The sequence below is a fragment of the Aotus nancymaae genome, unplaced genomic scaffold, assembly GCF_030222135.1.
Source record: "Aotus nancymaae isolate 86718 unplaced genomic scaffold, 86718_ANA_hifiasm-v0.15.2.pri h1tg000008l, whole genome shotgun sequence".
NCBI lineage: Eukaryota > Metazoa > Chordata > Mammalia > Primates > Aotidae > Aotus > Aotus nancymaae.
The window spans coordinates 13,393,900-13,414,586 of NW_026988419.1; the positions used below are offsets into that span (position 1 = coordinate 13,393,900).

Sequence of the window (20,687 nt, forward strand, 5' to 3'; positions counted from 1 at the left end):
ACCATCTCCAGAAAGCCCTGATTAAAATATAAATGTGTTACCTGGGAGGAATAAATTCATTAAACTATTAGTAAAAATTAACAGTCTTTATAAAATTAACAGGCTGAATTTATCTGATTAGCCAGCTGTCATTCAGTAGAAAACAGACACTAAGGGGAGAACACCAAGCTGAAATTTTGCCTTCAGAGATGAGATAGAGTAAGTCTGACACTCTGGTCACTGCTGCAAGGGGCCTGGCCACGTGTGTGCCCAGTTAGGGCTCCTGGGCAGCTAGACAGCTACATGGAGGGCAGGAACAGATGGGGAATGAAGATGAGAGCAAAGTTGAAGAAGGGACGCTTAGAGGGGAAAGTGTGGGAAGAGGCGGCCACCAAAACACATTTTATCACTTGACTATTTGCTAAAGACTATACGTAGCTCTCAGGTTTCAGGGCTTCTGCATACATCATTATAATTGAAGAATTTAAAAAATAATTTAGTTCAGTGACTTTTAAATTAAAATAACTGAAAACCACTCCCACAGCCAAACCTTCAAAATAGAGGAGGCCTACTTTTACCCATGTTCTCTACTGGGCTTCTGTGTAATATATTGTTTGGAGAAAGGATTCAGTTGTTAGGAAAGAAAGAAAAATACAGAAGGAAGGAAGGGAGGCAAGGAAGAAAGGAGGAAGGGAGGAAGGAAGAGAGGAAGGGAGAGGAAAGAAGGAAGGAAAGGAAGGAAGAAGGAAGGAAGGAAGAGAGGGAGGGAGAAAGGAAGGAAGGAAGGGAGGAAGGGAGAGGAAAGAAGGAAGGAAAGGAAGGAAGGAAGGAAGAAGGAAGGAAGGAAGAGAGGGAGGGAGGGAGGGAGGAAGGAAGGGAGAGGAAGGAAGGAAGGAAGGGAGGGAGGGAGGGAAAAAATGGAAGAGGGAGAGGAGAAAAGGGAAGTTTAGAAACTACTGATCTAATCCAGGAATTGGCAAACCTTTTTCAGTAAAGGGTTAGAAAGTAAATATTTTAGGATTTACAGCCATTGGCCTCTGTGGCAGTTTTGGGTAAACAAATGGCTACTGCTGTAAATAAAATTTACAAAACCAGGCAGTGGCTGATCCCTGATTCTAGGCCAAGGACCTATCAACTGAAGGCAATGGGACCCCAAATAGTTAACTGCACAAAGCTACTGAGTTGTTCTGTTAGATGAATACTCAGATCTTCTCCTCCAGTATATTTTTTTTCTACAGAATCTCAATATAGACCCATGTGAACTTAAAATATTAATTATACACTGAAAAGAAGGTACTCACAGATACTTAGAAATACAGGTCTGAGTTCAGGCTTTCACTCAAGAGTAAGGTGTATTCAGGCTACGATTGTGGTGTCACTGCCTAGAAGCAACAATAGAAATTGTGGGCTTGGACAAAGTCACTGAGGAAGAGGAGGGAGCAAGTATATGTTGAGACATTTAGGAAATGCCTGGTTTGCCAATGCCTTAACAGAAGGGGAAGCCAGTTTACACACACACACACACACACACACACACACACACACACACAAAACAAAACAAAACAAAAACACCCCTACACACACACACAGAGGAAAAACGATAGGAAAATCTGGACAAGTCATAGCACTAAGGTACTTCTAACATTCTGATGATAGGAATTGGCACGAATTGTCTGTTTTATTTAGCAAACGAGCTGGTATGAACTCAGCAGCAGGGCTAGGGCTCCCACCAGGCCTCTGGCAGTGAGTTCCACCAGCAATGCGAAGCCTTTCCCCATTCCATCACTTTTTATTTTATTAACTTATTGAAGCTAAAATTCATACTTTTCACTCAATGCTCAGTACAAAATGTCTCAAAATATCCTTCTAAATATCAGAGAATTACCAACTGGTTTTAGCTTACTTAAATCTTCTCTCATTCCAATGTCAAATAAGGAGATGGAGAGAGATTATCCATATTCAGTGATTTTCTAGAAAAGGATGGAATAATGAAGAAGTGCAACTGAGATATGGCCATATGGCAAAAGTATTCATGAGCTAGTGAGTTCACATAATACAAATATACTTGTATTCACAGTGTAATATGTATCCTGCTTTTCTAGATGAAAGAGTTATGTATTTGTTTTTGGAATGTTGTTGACATGACAATAATAATAGCAGTAATGTTAGTAAAGATTAAGTGCAGGTACTAAGTCAGGTACCTTACGTACGTGACCCCATTCAGCTTGCAGAACAGTGTTAGCACCAGCTGGAAGGAAGACGCTGAAGGTGAGTTCTATAAAAAACTTGCTCAAATTCACTTAGTTACAAAGCAGCTGGGCCAAGATTCAAACCAGTGTTTTTCATTTTTGTTGCTGCATGAAAATGATAGAAAAGTTCTACAAACAATTTTACCTGAAGCTTATATTTCTTTTTATGCATTGTCCTATATTAACCACCCTGATATTAAGAGAGAAGACCACATTTAAAAATGTATTTTTATCATTAGCTCAGATTTGAATAGTTAGCTCTAACTTTAAAATCCACCGTCTCTACTCTTATCAATTCAGTTCTTGCTCTATCAACATCTCTCTCGATTCCTCTCCTTCTCGTCCTTGCTGTCTCTCTGCTTCTCTCTCTCTCTCTCTGTCTCTCTCTCACACACACACATACAACTATGCAAACACACTGTCTTTCTGTCTCTTTCTTTTACTTTCATTATCTCTTTGTCCTTGTGTGTAAGAGTGTGTTGTGTGTCCCATAAAATAATCCACACCTAGACAAATGCTGAAGCCTGCTCACTAATGATCTCAGCCTCACTCATTTCCTTGTTTACTCTGCAACCAGAATGATGTTTTCACAATGGTTCAGGGACTTCCCTTTGTGTTGAGCATGGCCTTAACATAGCCTCCAGCCCTGCCTCTTCCTCCCTTCTTACACTCCTGGCCTCCCCTTTCCCGACTGCCCCTTGTCTCTGTTCTTCAGTAACAGAGGCCCACTTTCAATTCCTCAAAGGACTCTCAGCCTTTTTGACCACAAGGCCTTTTAAACATGTTGTCCCTCTCAGGGGAAGCTGTTCACACCCACAGGCTGGCCCACCTGCTCTGGCTCATCCCAACCCTATTCACTCTTCAGATCTCCATCAAAACAGGCACCCTAGGGGCCGCACTCCCTGATTTCCAGGCTGGGGCATTCCTCACCGTGATACATCTCATAGCAACCAAAAGCACTTCCAGAATTAGAAATTACATATGGATTGGCGTGATTACTTGTTTCTGAGCCTCCCATGAGACTTGAAGTTCTGCAAAGGCAAAGACCATGTTTGATTTCCCTAATCTTGCATTTTATACACGATCTGACATAAAATAGGCAAAAACCATTTGTTAATTAAGTAACTGCAACTTACTGCACCTCTACATTTTCAATGCCACGGTTGAAACGTTTTTCCCTAAATTCTGAGCTAATTATAAAACACATTTTAAATTGTATCCTCCCATCTTAATATCAGGGTGGTTAATATATTAAAATGAACAATTACAAAGATGATGATAAATGTCAGATAAAATTGCTTTATGTGCTTCGGTATCATTTTTTGTAGAAAAAGAAGTGAAAAGATGAAATTCAGCTACTTGACATATTCCCAAGCTACTAGAGAAAAATATATATGGCCCAGGAGAATCAACTTTTTTTTTCTCTTACATTGTCACTGGATGTTTCCTGGGAGAATTCAAACTACTGTGCACAAAAGTACTTTTTCATGGTGCATAGCCTCCCAGGTATACAGAAATTCATAAAGCAAAAGTCAGAGCTCCGTTAGTGAAACCCAGAGGAGGACTTCACCAATGAACAGCCTCAGGGCCTTGGTCCTATCCACCCCGTTCCATCCTACGTCCCTTGATGTGGTTTGGATGTGTCCCCACCCAAATCTCATTTTGAATTGTAGCTCCCACAACTTTCACATATTGTGGGAGGGACCCAGTGGGAGATAACTGAATCATGGGGGTGGTTTCCCCCATACTGTTCCTGTGGTAGTGAATAAGTCTCATGAAATCTGATGGTTTTATAAGGGGAAGCCCCTTTCACTTGGCTCTCATTCGTTCTCTTTTCTGCCACCATGTAAGATGTGCCTTTTGCTTTCTGCCACGATTGCGAGGCCTCCCCAGCCATGTGGAACTATGAGTTCACTAAATGTCTTTTTTTTTTTTTTTCATGAATTAACCAGTCTTGGGTATGTCTTTACCAGCAGCATGAGAAAGGACTAATACAGCCCTAGAATTAGGCTAGCCTGGAGTTTGGTTTTACATATCTGTACCCACTGGAACTTTCTGCAGAGATCATGGGATGAAATTACTACACAGCATGGCCCAAGCATGCAGCTTGACTTTAAAAGTTTATATACCATGTCCTCATATGATTAATTTTAGTAACTGCCTTTTCTAAACACCTACACCTGAAATTAAAATACTGAAGAGAAGGCACACTCATGTCATTCCCCAGTGAACAGATGGGCCCCAGCATTTCCAGCTATGGACTGTATGAAGCAACAGATTGTGCATCTTGTCACAAATCCTCAAATTAGAAATTTTATGGCATCATGAATTCAAAGATGAAGTCTGTTTTCCTGCAAAGGAGACTTTGTGCTGACCTGATGCCAACCTCTCAGCCTCTTCCTCGGGTGGGGAACTTTGCAAATAAAAAATGCTTTACCATCTATTCAATTAGCTATTGCTCACAACCATTATGGCAGTTAAGATGACTTATTTATCTTGTATGATTCAGTTGACTTGCTCAAAACATGCCCTGAACAATTTCTTGGTGTCTGATTTCAGACCAGTTCAACTGGGCTGGACCCATCTGCAGCAATGTATTCTACATCCTCTTAGGAACACACCTGCCTACCATGGCATTAATAGTGGGCTAGGCACCTGATTGCCCTTTGGCATTTGCAAGATATGCATTCATAAGACTTCTGCTGTGACCTCCTGCTGATCCAATCAATTCATAAGCAGGAGATGGAAGTCTGAGGGCACTCCTCCAAGTGTACCTGCTCTGGCAAAGGAGGAATCACACCTAACCCAGCAGAGGATGGGAAACTTGCTGAAAGGACTGGAAACTTCAGTTTCGGGGAGTAACCTCTCTCTCACTGCATCACTCAGACACACTTCTATAGGCTTCTTAAGTTAAGAGGCAACTGGAAAATCTAGAATACTCTCCAATGTATAAAATGTGCTATATTTATTCACCAGAATGGTATTCAGAAGTTAAAAGCAAAGAATTAAGTTTACATAAATCAACATGGATAAATCTCAAAAATAAATTCTGAGTAAAACACAACTTGCAGACAGCATATATAGCATGATGCCATTTGTGTACAAAAAAACACATATGCACCTTATAGTAGAAAATCTTTTTTTTCTATGTACAGGCATACGTTGGTGATTTTAAAAATGTGGTTCCAGACCACCACAGTAAAGTAACATCACAATAAAGTGAGTCACAAAAAGTTTTTGGTTTCCCAGTGTGTATAAAAGTTATGTTTAAGCTATACTGGAGTCTGTTAAGTCTGCAATAGCATTATGTCTTAAAAATGTATGCACATTAATCTCCTTGTATCTCTTCATCAGAGCTCTTGGCTGACCAGGTGCATTGTTAATGAGCAGTAATATTTTGAAAGGAATCTTTTGTTCTGAGCAGTAGATCTCAATAGTGGACTTAAAATATTCAGTAAACCATGCTGTAAAAAGATATGCTGCCATCCAGACTTTTTGGTTCCATTTATTGAGCACAGGTAGAGTAGATTTAACACAATTCTGAAGACTTCTAGGATTTTTAGAATGGTGAATGAACATCTGCTCCAAAAAGCAGCATTAAAAGCATCAGCCACACTAGTCCCTATTTTATATGGGCACAGCTTGGGGTACCCCAAAACAATTACATCAAATAGTAACATCAAAGATCACTAATCACAGATCACCAAAATTATAATATTATAATAATGAGAATAGTATAATAATAATGAAAAAGTTTGAAATGTGAGAATTACCTAAATTTGACACAGAGACACAAAGTAAACCCATGCTGTTGGAAAACTGATGCTGATAGACTTGCTCAAGGAAGAGTTGCTACAAACCTTTAATTTGTAAAAAATGCAGTATCTGTGAAGAGCATAAAACAGAACTTGACAAAATGAGATATGCCTGTATGTACATATACATGTGTAAACCATAAAAAAGTGATTTTGTGCATGTTAGTTGGAAATCTTTCAAGAACATTTAGGAAGGTTCTAAGGAAAAAAAGTGGATTAATATGCCAGAAAAGTAATTTTTCCCCAGTAGCTTAGGAATAAGTCAACTGGCTAAATTTCAGCTTTTGTTTTGAACATATTATCTAAATATATACATATGTATGATATATATTCTTATATACTATATGTATTATATGTAGTATATCCATAGGGGATTGGTTCCAGGACCCTGTGTGGTTATCAAAATTGCTAGAATGCTAGAATCCATAGATACGGAGGATCAACTATATATAATTATTTTAAAACCTAAAAGAACATACACTATAAAAGCTTAATTATTTCTAGCTTTTTATTTAAAGTGAGAGATGTGTGACTCTCCCTTTTACTTGAACACTTAGAAACCATTGTAGGGTTACTAACTGGATTAATTTCAATATCCTTGTGTCTCAGGCGATAGGGAGGCCAAAGGAGAGGGAGAAACAGGATGTAAAGTTCAGTAGAGCAGTCAGAACATATACATTTATCAATTAGGTTCACCATCTTATATGGGCATACCTTGGGGTACCCCAAAACAATTACAATAGTAACATCAAAGATCACTAATCACAGATCACCATAATAATAATATTATAATAATGAAAAGGTTTGAAATGTGAGAATCACCAAACTCATCAGCATGGTTGTATCTGGAAGGCGGGTTAAAGCTGATTGTCAAAGAAGCCATCCATCTAATAAACGAGGGATAAAATTTCAAAAATGAAAAAATACAAAATGGACTAAAATAATGATAGTAGCTAACTTGTACTAAATCCTCATCATGTCGGATGCTCTTTCAAGTGTTTTACATGTTTTAATTTATTTAATCATTACACAACCCCTATGAGGCAGGCCCTATCATTATATATAAACTCATTTTGTAAAAGAGGTGATCAATGCTCAAGGGTTCACTATTCTACCCAAGTGTCCCCAGAGTTGCAAGACGGTAAGTGGAGGAGCTGGGATTGACATGCAGGCAGACTGGCTCCAGCTTCGTGTTTAACCACTGTGTTCTGAATGGCTCCTAAAGCTCTGATCTGAATCACCAGAGGCCCTGCCAGCTCTGTTGGGAGACAGACAGTTCCATCATCTGAGAACAAAAATGCTGCAATATGTGCATCACAACACTTGACTCTGCTTCTGGTGGGAGATCAGGAGCTCTTCACAGAAAACTGCTCTCAACCGAACCCACTGCCATAAAAGAAGTCAAAAGTAGAGCAAAGCACTGTTAACAAGGCAAAGAAAGGCCTGCCTCTTGACATTCAGGGGAACTAGCTTCTCTTAAAACAACTGATCAAGTTTCATAAAATATGGAACATTTTCAACACACACAAAAAAAGTAAAGTAGTGCTTTCTTTTTCATTCAATGCATTTTAAGATTGGCTTTAAAGATATTGATCTGACTTATGTGTTTGTTTTTTTTCCCCCAAGGGAAAGATTGAATCGCATAAGATGTAGAGGCATAACTTGATTGGAAACTCAAAATATAGTTTTTATCTGATTCAAAAATGTAGATAAAATAGGATGTCTCTTTTCCTTCTTTCTTTTTGTGAACAGGTTTCAGATCAAAGGTCAATGAGCTGCTAAACATGGCAAATATGCATTTATTTCCTTTCCCTCTCCAACTGTACAAAACCGGCATACACTCAGAGCAAAGTCTCCGGTGGGAAATGAGAGTGATGTGTTTTAGCATTTTAAACATTTTATTGATGGGCATATGATAGAGATGCTAAAGGCCTAAAAGTACACAGAAAATAAGGCCAAAAAATTAAAACGTCATTTTTAATGCTAGAAAAAAATGAACAGAGGGTTAGTTAAGAAAAAATGATGTATCTCTAGGCTACTACTTGGGTCAGCAGTGAACATTATTTATAGCATCCAAAATGAAGAAAGAAAAGATGATGGATGTAAGCAAAAGAGAATGTGATATAACAAGAGTGGAGGAGAAGAGATGGGAGAGGAAGTATAATGAGGGGTTAAGGGAGATACAAGTCTCCAGACTTGCTCTACCATAGTGGGAAGTCAATGTCCAAAAAGGAAGCAGCTTTCTAATCAGGCCTTCAGTTCCATTCTTCTCCAGAAACTAAGACCACAGTTGCCGTCCACAGAGCCAAATCCAGTGGTCAATACCAGTTTCATCTTATTTGGCCCAGTGTAACATCTGCAGAGTTTGCCATGCCTCTTCCTTAGCTGGCTTTCCACCTACATCATTATCTATTCATTATGTCTCCTTTGCTGATGTTTCCTCATTCCAGGTTCTGCACCAGCACAACCTCTTCCTGAACTCACATTCTTATGTCTCTTTGACTTCCTTAGTCAGGTGCCTGCAGCAAGGTGAACATATCATCTGAACAGGGGTACTGTTCAGGGTGAAAGGAAGATACTGACAATCAATACAATATCGATAATTTTTCATGACAACAAAGTAAACTAAGACTTTTCTAGTCCAACCATGCTGTGGGTCATTCTTTCCAAGAGACATTTCAAAATTAACTAGCATGACCAAACTGAATTCTCAAACTTGCTTTTCCTAAACTCTTACCTTCCTTTGTTAGTGGAAATCTCATTCTTCTAGCTCCTGAGGCCAAGAAGCTTGGAGTCAGCCCTGACTTCCTTCCTCCTGATGTACCTACATTCAATCTATCAGCTACTCCTCCCAACTTCTACCTTCAAAATGTTTTAAATCCCCTCATTTCCCACCCTCTTCTTAATCCAAGCAAACATTAACTCTAGGCTGGATTGCAGAAGCGTCCTTCCTGGTTCTTTGAATCTTGCCCCTGTTCCACCTGTTCTGATTCCAGGAAGCAGAGAAGTTCTTTCTAAATCTAAGTCCTATCTTAGGATCTTGTCTCTTCCCTACTTGAACCCCTCACAGGCTCCCTCAGAGTGAAAGCTGGAGGCCTTGACAGGTGCAAGGTCTTATACGATCTGTCCCTGTGCACACCCCATGTGTCCTGTCTGGCCACATCATCACCTAGGCACCCTGCTCACTCCACCCCAGCCTGTGATCCTCCTGGCTGTTCTTCAGGCAACATATCCTACACCTAAGGACTTTGCATTTTTATGTTTTCACTACCTACGGTCTTCACCCTTAGATATTGTGATGGTCAATATTGAATGTCAACCTGATTGGATTGAAGGATGCAAAGTATTATTCCTGGGTGTGTCTGTGAAGGTGTTGCTGAAGGAAATTAACATTTGAGTCAGTGGACTGGGAGAGGCAGACCCACCGTCATTCTGGGTGGGCACAATCTAATCAGCTGTCTTCAGCAGGCAGAAGAACGTGGGAAGAATAGACTGGCTCAGTCTTCCAGCCTTCATCCTTCTCCAGTGCTGGATGCTTCCTGCCCTCGAACATCAGACTCCAAGTACTTTAGCTTTTGGACTCTTGGACTTATACCAGTGGTTTGCCAGGGTCTCCCGGGCCTTCAGCCACAGACTGAAGGCTATAATTTTGGCTTCTCTACTTTTGAGGTTTTGGGACTTGAACTGGCTGCCTTGCTCCTCAGCTTGCACACTGGCTATTGTGAGACTTCACCTTGTGATCATGTGAGTCAATACTCCTTAATAAACTCCCCCTCATATATACATCTATTCTATTAGTCCTGTCCCTCTGGAGAACACTGACTCATAGAGATATGCTTACAAGTCACTGTCTCCATTTTCTCGTGTGTGTGTATGTGTTTTTAATTGAAACATCACATTCTTCTTTTGACCTCCCTTCTCTACTGTGTTGAAAATTGTCCACCCTGTTCTCACATTCACTGTCCCCTTGCCTGTTTTGTTCTTCGCCGTAGCACTAACATATATCATATATTTCACTTATTTATTTGCTCACTGTGCTCCTCCCATGATGAGGATGTCAGCTCCATGGGGACAGTGACTTGACAATTTGATTCACTGCTGGGAGCCTGCACCTAGAGCTGAGCCTCATTAAATATTTGTTGAAGGAATGAAATAGGAATGTAAGCATATTAGTTAAAATCTGAATGTAAATCATCGAGGACACAGCCAGAAGAACTGAAGGAGGTTGCTACTGAGAAGGCAGCACTAGGATCGGCCAGCGGGTGGCTGTTTTTATCACAAGCATTTTAGTACTAGCTGACTCAGAAACACAATTTTTTGTTTCATTTCTTTAAAGTAAATGAATCTTGTGAGCAAAGGTGGATGAAGTCCCTCACAGCCACAAACTCCTGGACTTTGTGTCAGTGATGTCAAGACGTTATCTTCAAATGCTCACATTGGCCTGGAGTCACAGAGGCACAGTCCACACCCCTCAAGCTGCCACCAGATGACCACAAGATGCTCCTTCCTTCAGCTTGTCCATCTACCTCAGTGCAATCACTCACAAAGCTCTCTGGATCTCAGCTACCCCTGTAGCTCTTCAGAGCAACCAGGTAAAAGCCTCCAAGGTTCACACTGAGGAGGGAGGAGGAGAGAGGCATGAAGATTCTTGGGGAAGTTTTTTTTTTTTTTTTCAAAATGCATGTTAAAGAAGCAGAGAAAAGATTCATTGTGTTATTCACAAAATGTTCGTCCAGTGACTGGGAAATATCCTTTTGTTGGAAATATCTGATCTAAGGAATAAAGAAAATGTTATCTTGGCAGAGACATAATTGCTGCTATGAGAAAATTAATTTGAATGTTAAAATAATCACTTCTCTTCGTCCTTGTTGGTGATAAGGAGAAGAGGTAAGTATGATAATGGTCTTGGTGCCACCTCACTATATGGCTTTTTTCTTTTTCTTTCTTTCTTTTTTTGCAACTAACTGCTGGCATAACTAATAGCAGCTCTCTAAAATAGATTTCACAGGGGACCAGGCATTTAATTTTCTCCCCACCCTTTTGTTAACTCCGATCTTCCCCCAGGCTATTTGGTTAGCTGTAGAATTAGGGAAAGCCAGGGTTGAGGCGTCCCCTTGAAGAAAACTGACAGAGCTAGGGTTGGGAATAATGAAAATCAAACTTGGCAAAAATGGCTTTTCAGTATATTGAAAAGAGGATTGAATCCACCACGGATCAAGAAATCCCCTCATCAAATCCAATCTTGATTTTTACCTATGAACTGATTAGTCCCACCTGTCACTCAGCCATTTTATCTCCCAGGCTCAGTGTATGAGCAATTTTGCTGTGGTTTGTCAATTTGGTGTCAGTCCACCGAGACCAGAATATTGTTCAAGGTGGTAAGAATAAAAAAGAGAGCCACTTAAATGCGTTTTATATTGCTGTGGCAGATATTTAAATCATGTTTGTAAAGCCTCAACTTTTTGAAGAAATTACAGATTACAGCAAAAATGCAAAGATAAATATGGAGTCCCAGTGATAGCACCGAATACAATTTTATTTTTATAGACCTCAAAGAAGGGAAAGTTTGATTTGAAAATATAGGTAACTCCAAGAGTTCAGGGACAAAATATTAATACATCTTTATAGTCTTTCAGTATCCTACAAGTGAAACAAATTTGGAAAGATTCTGCATGAGCAAATAAATCACTTTAGAAAGAAAAACAAAATAATGATTTTCTGTTTTTCATTAGCATCGTACCTTTAAAAATGTTCTTTCACGTCTCACATTTTATCATAATATTGTTCTCTTGTTTGTTCTGCTGATAATGATTATCCTGATTTATGAACACAGCTAGAGAAGTTGGACAAGCCAAATACCTTTCCATATTAAAGACACTAACTAGGTAAAACCACTGGGTGAGGAAAATAGATTTTCCCAACCAAAGCACTGATTATAGCCTTGGTTTCAGAAAACAGTAAGAAATATAACGACCTCCCAGTCATCTTCTGCTGATGAGATATAATCAACATTTTCCTTTTTTTTTTTTTTTGTCTCCAGCAGAGCATTTATAAATGGTCACCCTATTTAAAGTAAGTTATTATAGAATGAGAAATATTTATAGAACATTCCATTAGGAGAGAAAGTTATACCCATAACATTAAAGTTTGTTTTCCTTTACATCACACAGGGCTATCTCATGCCCAATCGCTTCCTTACATTTTTAAGACACAGTTCACACTTTACACATGGCTCTCTATGTAACACACCCACTGATTCTATTTGTAAATGCAATAGAAAAGAATCAACTGAAAACATTATCACTTAGCATTAACTTATTTAACTGAATGTCCAGGTTTGAATTAAAAAGCACATTCCACTGGCATAATTTTCCTCCATGGAAATTTCACTGAGAGGAAAAGATACGTCTTTTTTTTGAACTTAAGGACTAGTAAAATTATCAGCATTAATTACCAACATTCAGAGGTTACTTGATGCCAAGCACCCTGCATATATCCCATTAAATATATATTAAGCCATGCTGTATCCACATTTTTCAGATGAAAAATTTGGGTAAAAAACAGGATTGCTCTGACTACAACTAAACTAATTTGGCTGACCCGAATATATTTCATTTTTCTTTACCTAAAAAGCAGTGAAAATGTGACACTGTTGGGATCTGGGGGCAGTGGCTCAATGACATCATCTGAGAATCTGTTGTCTTTCTGTCTTGGCATCCTCAGCACATTGGAATATTGTGAAAGGATTGTCTGCAATATGATGGTTGCAGGACCTGGCAGCACATTTTCTGTTTGTATCTGTGAAAATTGGTCAGGAAAACAGAATTTTTTCTAGATATTTTAAACAGAAAAAGGATTTTATTGGAATTGAGTGCTTGCAGAATTGTTGGCAGGAAGGTCTCAAAGAATGGAGTTCTGTGCAGGTGACTGCTGGAGTGTTCAATACCTCACTCGTAGCCTGATAAGAGGAACCATTTAATTATTTCCAACAAAAGGAGGATGTTGCCCTCGAAGTGTCTGGGTCCTCTGCTCCTGGTCTGGGTCCTCTGGCTCCTGTTCTTTCATCATGTTAATCTGTCTGTCTTTCTCTGTCCCTCGGAGCTACTCCATCAGTCAAAAGGATTTTTCTATCAAGTCCTTTTAATTTTCTAAGAGAGTGTTAGGAAATAAGGAGATGTTATCTACCTACGTTTCTCGGCCCTCTGCTTGTGAGGTTTCCTTCTTTTTGTTTCAGAAGTTCTCCCTTTCCCTCGATGAGAAGGGGCAGAAAGAGAGACCTGTCAAGTTCTGGGGCTCACTGCTTCCTTGAAGGTCAGCAGAAATGGACTCTCTCTTTTATTTCAGGGAAGATTAGCAGTGATGACGTCCAAGAACAGCTACCTTTTTCTCAATTTGGATGCTGAGGCGGGGCGTTCTCTCTTCTTCAACAGAGATATTCGATGCAACCAGCAAGCATAATTTATCATGACACAGGGCGAAATAGAAACATTTTTGCTGAACACGCCCGTCCTTTATCTCCTCCTCTTATTGATACAGACAGGGCATCCCTGGAGAATCAGAGCCAATTTTGGTGGCACAACCTCTCCTGGTAGCAATTTTATTGAGCTCATATTTTTTTCACATATGAAGGAATGATCACCACCTGACAAAAGAACACTGGAAGCAAAGCTTTCCAAGGATTTCGTACCAAACTCTTAAAACAGTGACTGACTCTGTGACTTTGGACAAGTTACTTAACATCCTTGAAGGTCCATCTACTCTAAAAATAATGGAAATATCTCCAAGCCCACACAGTCACTGTGAGGGCTAAATCAGGCATTTAGGGGAAGGAGTAAAGCAAAAATGATAGTGTTTGTATCACCTGAAGCTCTTACTCTGAGTCACAAGCAGCTTTTACTTCCCCCGATTACACTCTTGCTTGGGCTCTCGTATAAAGGTCATTTCTTGGGAAAACAGGTCATAAATCCATGGGATTAAATGATTGTAACCTATGTCTACGTAGCTTCTTTTTAAATAAAGAGATCAACCTCCAGTAACCTCACTTTTATATTTCACTGAAGTCACATTACATATCAATATTATATAAGCAAATGCGGCTATGTATGCTTGCTCCTTTTTGTACCTTAAAGGAATCTAAAGTTTCATTTTGCTATGGTGTTCTTTTATTTATTAAATATTTTTATAAGTATTACTTGGAAGTTGTATCCATACACCCAGAAATAAAAAAGTATGCTGTATTTTGTGACCAAGTTAACAGTATTTTTTGACTATTTTTGATGTTTGCCCCAAGTACTGAATTAAGAAACTAACTCCCAATAAAGACGATACTCTGCTAAATTATTGATAGTCATGTGAGTGGGCTCTGAGTCCAATGGGTTAGAGTCCAAGCTCCACACCACATTGTATATTAGTTGAGTTTAAGCTCTCTAAGCCACACTTCCAATATCCGTAAGAGTGATTAAAACAATGTCTGGTAATTTGTAAACACTCAATATACATCAGCTTCTGCTAATATTATTTTACTGTTACCTTATTATTCCTCACTAATACCTAGGAATACTTATGTAACTCTAAATATGCTCTTGGATTCTCTAATCATGTTTCTCAATAAGCAGCACACAGCTTTTCTGTTCCAGTTTGTTATTGGTAGCCTTTTTCCCCCAGAGTTCTTTAAGTATAAGAAACATTAAATCTAAATGAATTATTTTTTTTAGGACTCTGGCTTGGGCATTGGGTTGGAAGACATTATTGTCACGGAAGAAGAGAATAACAAGGAGGAAAAGCTTCCTTGTGTCCTCATTTTCACTTTGATGTGCCACAAATAAAGAATAAGCTGACACTCCTAAAATATGACGACGCCATATTGTTGTTACTGTATATCCTGGCACATCAGTTCCCCTGCATGCTGCGCAGGCTGCTGAAGTCTTTGAAGTCAGAAAACACTACCGCCTGATCGCCAGCACTCATAATGAAGACATAGTGTGGTAAATCAAAAGAGACATGCCAACCTCATGTCTACACTCCCTTCCCAATGGGAAGGGACAGGAAGGAGGAAGGAGAGGAAGAGGAGGAGAAAGAAAGCAAGCTCAAAATTGTGATTATAAATCAGTTGTTCCAGCCTTTCAGTAGGAAAAGACCAGGAACTCTTATATTACAACTCAACCCATCTTGCATCTTCAAATCATTTCTCTTCCTTTTTTTAATGATTTATCATCTTTAAATTTTTTGATAAATGATTTTTCTTCTATAAAAGAAAGAAGAATGCCATTTCTTTTTTAAAAAAGATGTATCATTTGTCTTCCTCTGGGGGGAAATAGATGCATTTTTTTAAACTCATTTTTCTTTGTCATAAGCAATTGTGTCATAAATTTAAAACAGTTTGTGCTTTTGAGGTCCCATTCAAATCTGAGCAGGGGACATGTGGGATATGAAGGTTTATTAGTATAAATGGATAAATAATGCATGTTGAGTTTCAGAAACCTTGTGTTCCAGCTAGTTGACTCCAAGAACATGTCATAATATATTCTTTAAAATTCAACTAGGCAATATCGTCACAAAGATAAATTGATCTAAACTCTAATTGGAAAGGCACAGAAAACATATTGCTATGTTCATTTCTTTACAATAAATAATTTGAGTCTATGAACTCAACTGTGATTTATTTGTGAGTATATCATAATCATCAAAATGGATACCAGACTTTTTGGAAACTCACTGTTAGATGTGTTCAGAATTAAAACCTGCGAGTCCATAGCATATTGTCTTAAGTAATATTCTGCCATTCTCCTTCTGGACTCTGACCTTTATCTTTTTACTGCAATATCATTTAAATGGAAAGATTCACCACAAATTGCATAGTGTTGCAAAAATACTTGGAGTAGTCTTTAAAGTCAAAGGAATATCCTTCCTTAACATATGACATTAAATACCACTTCCTGTTTTCAAAAGAAAAATTTCAATTTGTAAAGATAACAATTTTCAAATTTCAGATTACTTGGATTATGTGACTATTAACGAATTGTCAAAATCATAGGGAGAAGTAGATTTTTTAAATTACTGAGCATTCATTGGATGAGAATACAAATAACTCAATTGTTTTCATGATTTCTTTGTGCAAAGCTAGGATTACCAAAAAGCAATTCCTAGGAGATAAAACTGAATCATTTACAGTCCTGAGTTGCCATTTTAAGCAAAGCAAAAAGGGAACAGTTAGGTCTGGGTGGGATGGGAAAGCGAAAAGGGAGGCAATGTAGTTACTAAGCTCCCAGGAGTCAAGTGTAAGCAGACAAAAGCCGCCATGTAACATGTGGTCTTCCTAGTTTGTGTGTCATGTAATACTTGACTGTGTTTTAATCATAAAAGGGAGATGATTGAAGAATTCCAGACCTTAAATAGATTCCAGACCTTCATTGTCTATACTTCTTTATATTTGGTAAAGGAAGGAATGTTAGATGTGGCTCTAGGGACACCTTAACCTAGAAGGATCAGACAGTGGTAGTAGGTATAAGCCTCCCACCAAATGAGGTCACCAGAGTAATCTGAAGACTGGGCCAAGTACAGCAGCTATGTTCATCATTACTGCTACTACTGTGTTTTGCCTACCACTGCTCTACCCTCTTATAGCTTACAGTTATATATGTTTAATGCATATGCAATCTCATTAGACCTTCCCAGAAGTCTTCCAAATGTGGTGGTATTATCAACCCATTATGAGTGATCTGAGGACAAGAAAAGTCAATGATTTGGCCCACAATGATGCAGGCAACAGTGGTAGACCCTGAAACAGATCCCAGTCCCTTTGATAGTCAATCTCATATTTTCTGATAAACTGCATCACCTTTGGAGGTTCATTACAGATGAGAGGAACTGTGAGGGGAGATGCTTGGTCTGATGAAAGGAAGATGGAGAAGTTGAAGAAATCCAGGAGAGAAAATTGTACAATCCATTTAATAACCCCTTGCACAGTCATTGGTATATTTTAGGCAGTCTTAACTATGTTATAAATATTGACTCAGCAATGCTCATATCAATCCTATAAGGCAAGCACTATAGCCCCATTTTAAAGATGCCGAAACTAAAACCCAAAGATATTAAATAACTTTCCCAAGGACTTGGAAACCTGGCTTGAGTCCATGCTATTAACTGGAGGGGTTTGCTGCCTCTCCGTGTAATTGCTTGGTTGTTGGAAGAGTTAAATAAGGCAATGTAGGTCAACTGCTTATTATAGGCCTTGGAAAAATGATGTTTAAAGAAGTGAAGTGCATCATTAATGATGTGAAAAGATAGATGGCAGACTTATCTAGTTCAAGTGAAGAATATATACTATGATGCTACACAAAAGGGTGGAAGTTGAACAGAGTGTACTGAGAGTGCTTAAAGAGCATCCTTCACACAGGACATTTTCTGGATGGGTTAGCCTCTGTCAGGATCCTTTCTACACAGATTTTGGCCATCTGTTGATCTTGGTACAGTTCATACAAGATCAGATTGCCTCAACTTTTTTTTTCCTGAGTTCCTAGTTCATCCTTATTTTAACCGAAATCTAGAACTAGTTTGCTGAGTATCCTGAAATAATTCTACAACCCATGCAAACAAGTTTTCAGACCCTCAAGATACAAAGAGACACCTGCCTCAACCCTTCAAGCAAGAGACATCCTCTAAAGTTATTACAGACACATAAACCAGTAGTAACCACTATTATACTAAGGGCTAAAATAAAAGTTTGCCTAAGGAACAGAAGGAATACATAAGAGGAATGTTGCTTTTGCATAAGGTAGATTTCATCAAGAAACTGGACTTTAACAGGGCTTGTAAGGAAAAAGAAGTTAAGAGAGGAAACCAGAGTGTAGAAGATAGTCCAAGCCAATCACTCAGGCTTGTGACATACAGTGTGCTTAGGGAAACAGATCACTTGTTATTGTTAGAAAATGAGTTTAGGGAGGGGGCAAAAAGAGACAGAAAAGGAAGCTAGGTAGGTGCCCTGTCATGAGGCTGTGTGCACCATGTGAAGCCACACAGGAGAGGATTAGAAAGGGGTAAAAGAGACGAGATCTGTATTTCAGAAAAATACAAAAAACGTAACATTCCTGAAAGCATGGTAGAAAAATTCACAGAGGAATAAATTAGATGCGGGAGTCAATATCCATCTGAGAAGTGTTAAGAGTTTTACCTAAGCTAGTTCAGTTATTAGGAGAGCAGAAAAACAAAAAAAATGGGTTTGCAAGTTATACAGAAAGACAAAAGGAATATTGGAGCATAGAAAGACTCTCAGATTCTTGGCATGGTGAAGTTGTTAGTGCAGTCACTGATGCAGATAGCAAATACAGATGGGAGAAGAGGACTGGGGATGAAGGAGATGTGATAATAAGACTTCTGGACAGATAGAGTTTAAAGCACTTGTGAAGCATTCAAATAGAGATGTCTAGTAGGCAGTGGGCAATACAAGCATATAATAGGTATTCAAACTATGTTTCCCTGAGTGCATGGACCTCCCCTGAGATGTCAGTTGTGTGGGATATATCCACTGTACTGGAATCCACAATAACTAGGCAATGCTTTTCAACACCTCTATGCCTCTGAATGTCATCAAATTTATCACCAAATACCATCCATTGTCTTCCCTCTTAAGGTATCTAGTTGTTAGCCCTGTGTTTACTCTTCCCACTCCCAATCCCATTTAAGGATCGACTATAAATTCCTATCTCAATATATCAGTGGTTCTTTCTAGACCAGCAACAGCAGCAGCACCTAGAAACTTGTGAGAAATACAAATTCTTGGTCCTCGCTCCAAACCTACTGAATCAGAAATGCTGGGGGTGGGATTTCACAACTTATGTTTTCACAAGTCCTTCGGGTGACTCTAATGCTTGCTCAAGTTTGAGCAACACTGCTATAGATTATCCTTTCTATAACCTAATACATTTAGATTGCTCCAGCCTCAACTTATTCTTGTTCAAATAAGTAGTCATCCACTCTTCTAGGAGAGGAACAATTATTGTTCTAAAACATACACGTGTAAAGGGCTACTCTCAAACCACATATAATTTTTAAATACTGGTTCTTTTTTCTCATAGGCTAAGCTGATATGAATGACATTTACATATTATTTTGTTTCTAAGCTATTCTAGGTACTTTCCATGGATCCACTTTAATAAACAAATTGGGAAAAAGACTAGAATAAACAGAAGTGTGTGAGAGGGGAGTAAAAAAGAATGGGAATAAGAGAAGAAGGTCAAGAAAGAAGAAAAAAGAGAAGTGATTAGAAGAGTGATAGGAATATGAAAAGCTAATAGGATTGTGTAGATGAAGACCGAAGTAGAAAAGACAAAAAAAGAGAAATAAATCAATGGACATAGACAATGATTACAGATTCTCCAGTTGGGATCTCTTGTCTCTTGCTAAGCACCTCAATAAAGACATAAGCAAAAAAAATTTAGGGGTTGATTCTACTTCATATAATTCTCATTTATTATCCTGTTAATGGCTTTCTTCACTTGGTGAGCTGAATATCCACCAGATATTTGTACCCCCACTCCCAGATCCACTACTCACCCTTCTCCATCTTGCACTGTGCCCTGGGAGACTGAGTGGCAAAGACCAAGTCAATAGGATCTCTCGCCTTCTGTCTTCTGGTTGAATTTAGCAAATGGCCAAAGATTGCAAGATGAAAGGAAAGGGAGGTTGAATGACCAATTCCTTGCTCATTCCCTGCAGCATTGCTACGGATTGGCTTCCTTAAACCAAGACCACATTTTCTCTTAGGTGACCTCTCCCCACAGTTTCTCTCTGTCTCTCTCTCTGTCTCTGTCTCTCTCTCTGTCTCTCTGTCTCTCTCTCTGTCTCTCTCTCTCTTTCATCTGTTTCAACTTAGCTTTGGTAACTCCATTTTCACCCTTTGAATAACTGAACAGTTTCCTTCAGGTTTTCCCTATACCCTGATCACATCATTGCAAAATTTCCTTTATAAAACTCTCTTCTCAGCTGGGCACAGTGGCTTATGCCCGTAATCCCAGCTCTTCGGGAGGCTGAGGTGGGCAGATCACTTGAGGTCAGGAGTTCAAGACCAGCCTGATCAACATGGCGAAACCCCATCTCTACTAAAAATACACACACAAAAAAAATAGCCAGGTGTGTAAGTGGGTTAGCCTCCCAGCTACTCGGGAGGCTGAGGCAGGAGAATCACTTGAGACTGGGAGGTGGAGGTTGCAGTGAGCCGAGATCATGCCATTACATTTCAGCCTGGGTGACAGAGCAAGACTGCCTCTCAAAAAAACAAACCAATAAAACCTTTATTCTCTTTCTCCCTTGAGTGCACAAACTTTTACTTGCCAAGACTGATAAACTTAGCTTTGACATATCAGACTCTTGATTTCTCTCCTACCTCACTAGCCTCTCTATCTTAATGTCACTTTCTGGCTTCATCTAATTTTCTCAATATGTAGATTTCAGACTGCCCTGAAACTCACTTTTCAGACTTCTTTCCTCAAAGTACCCTCAGTGCCCTGACTACCTCATTCAGATGACGTTAGATACCATCTATACTCTAACTGTTGCGTTTAATCTCCAGACTTAAGCTTTCCCCTGAATTCCAAACTCAGCTATCTACTCTGAAGTCTAATAGACAAACAAAACTTAATTTGCCCAA

General features: G+C 39.0%; 1 long non-coding RNA gene across 11 annotated transcripts in view; it reads right to left on the minus strand.

Moving 5' to 3' along the window:
* LOC105712861 (uncharacterized) overlaps positions 1-20,687 on the minus strand; it is a 726,004-nt gene that overhangs the window by 313,130 nt on the left and 392,187 nt on the right. The gene's annotated exons all lie outside the window — the stretch shown is intronic.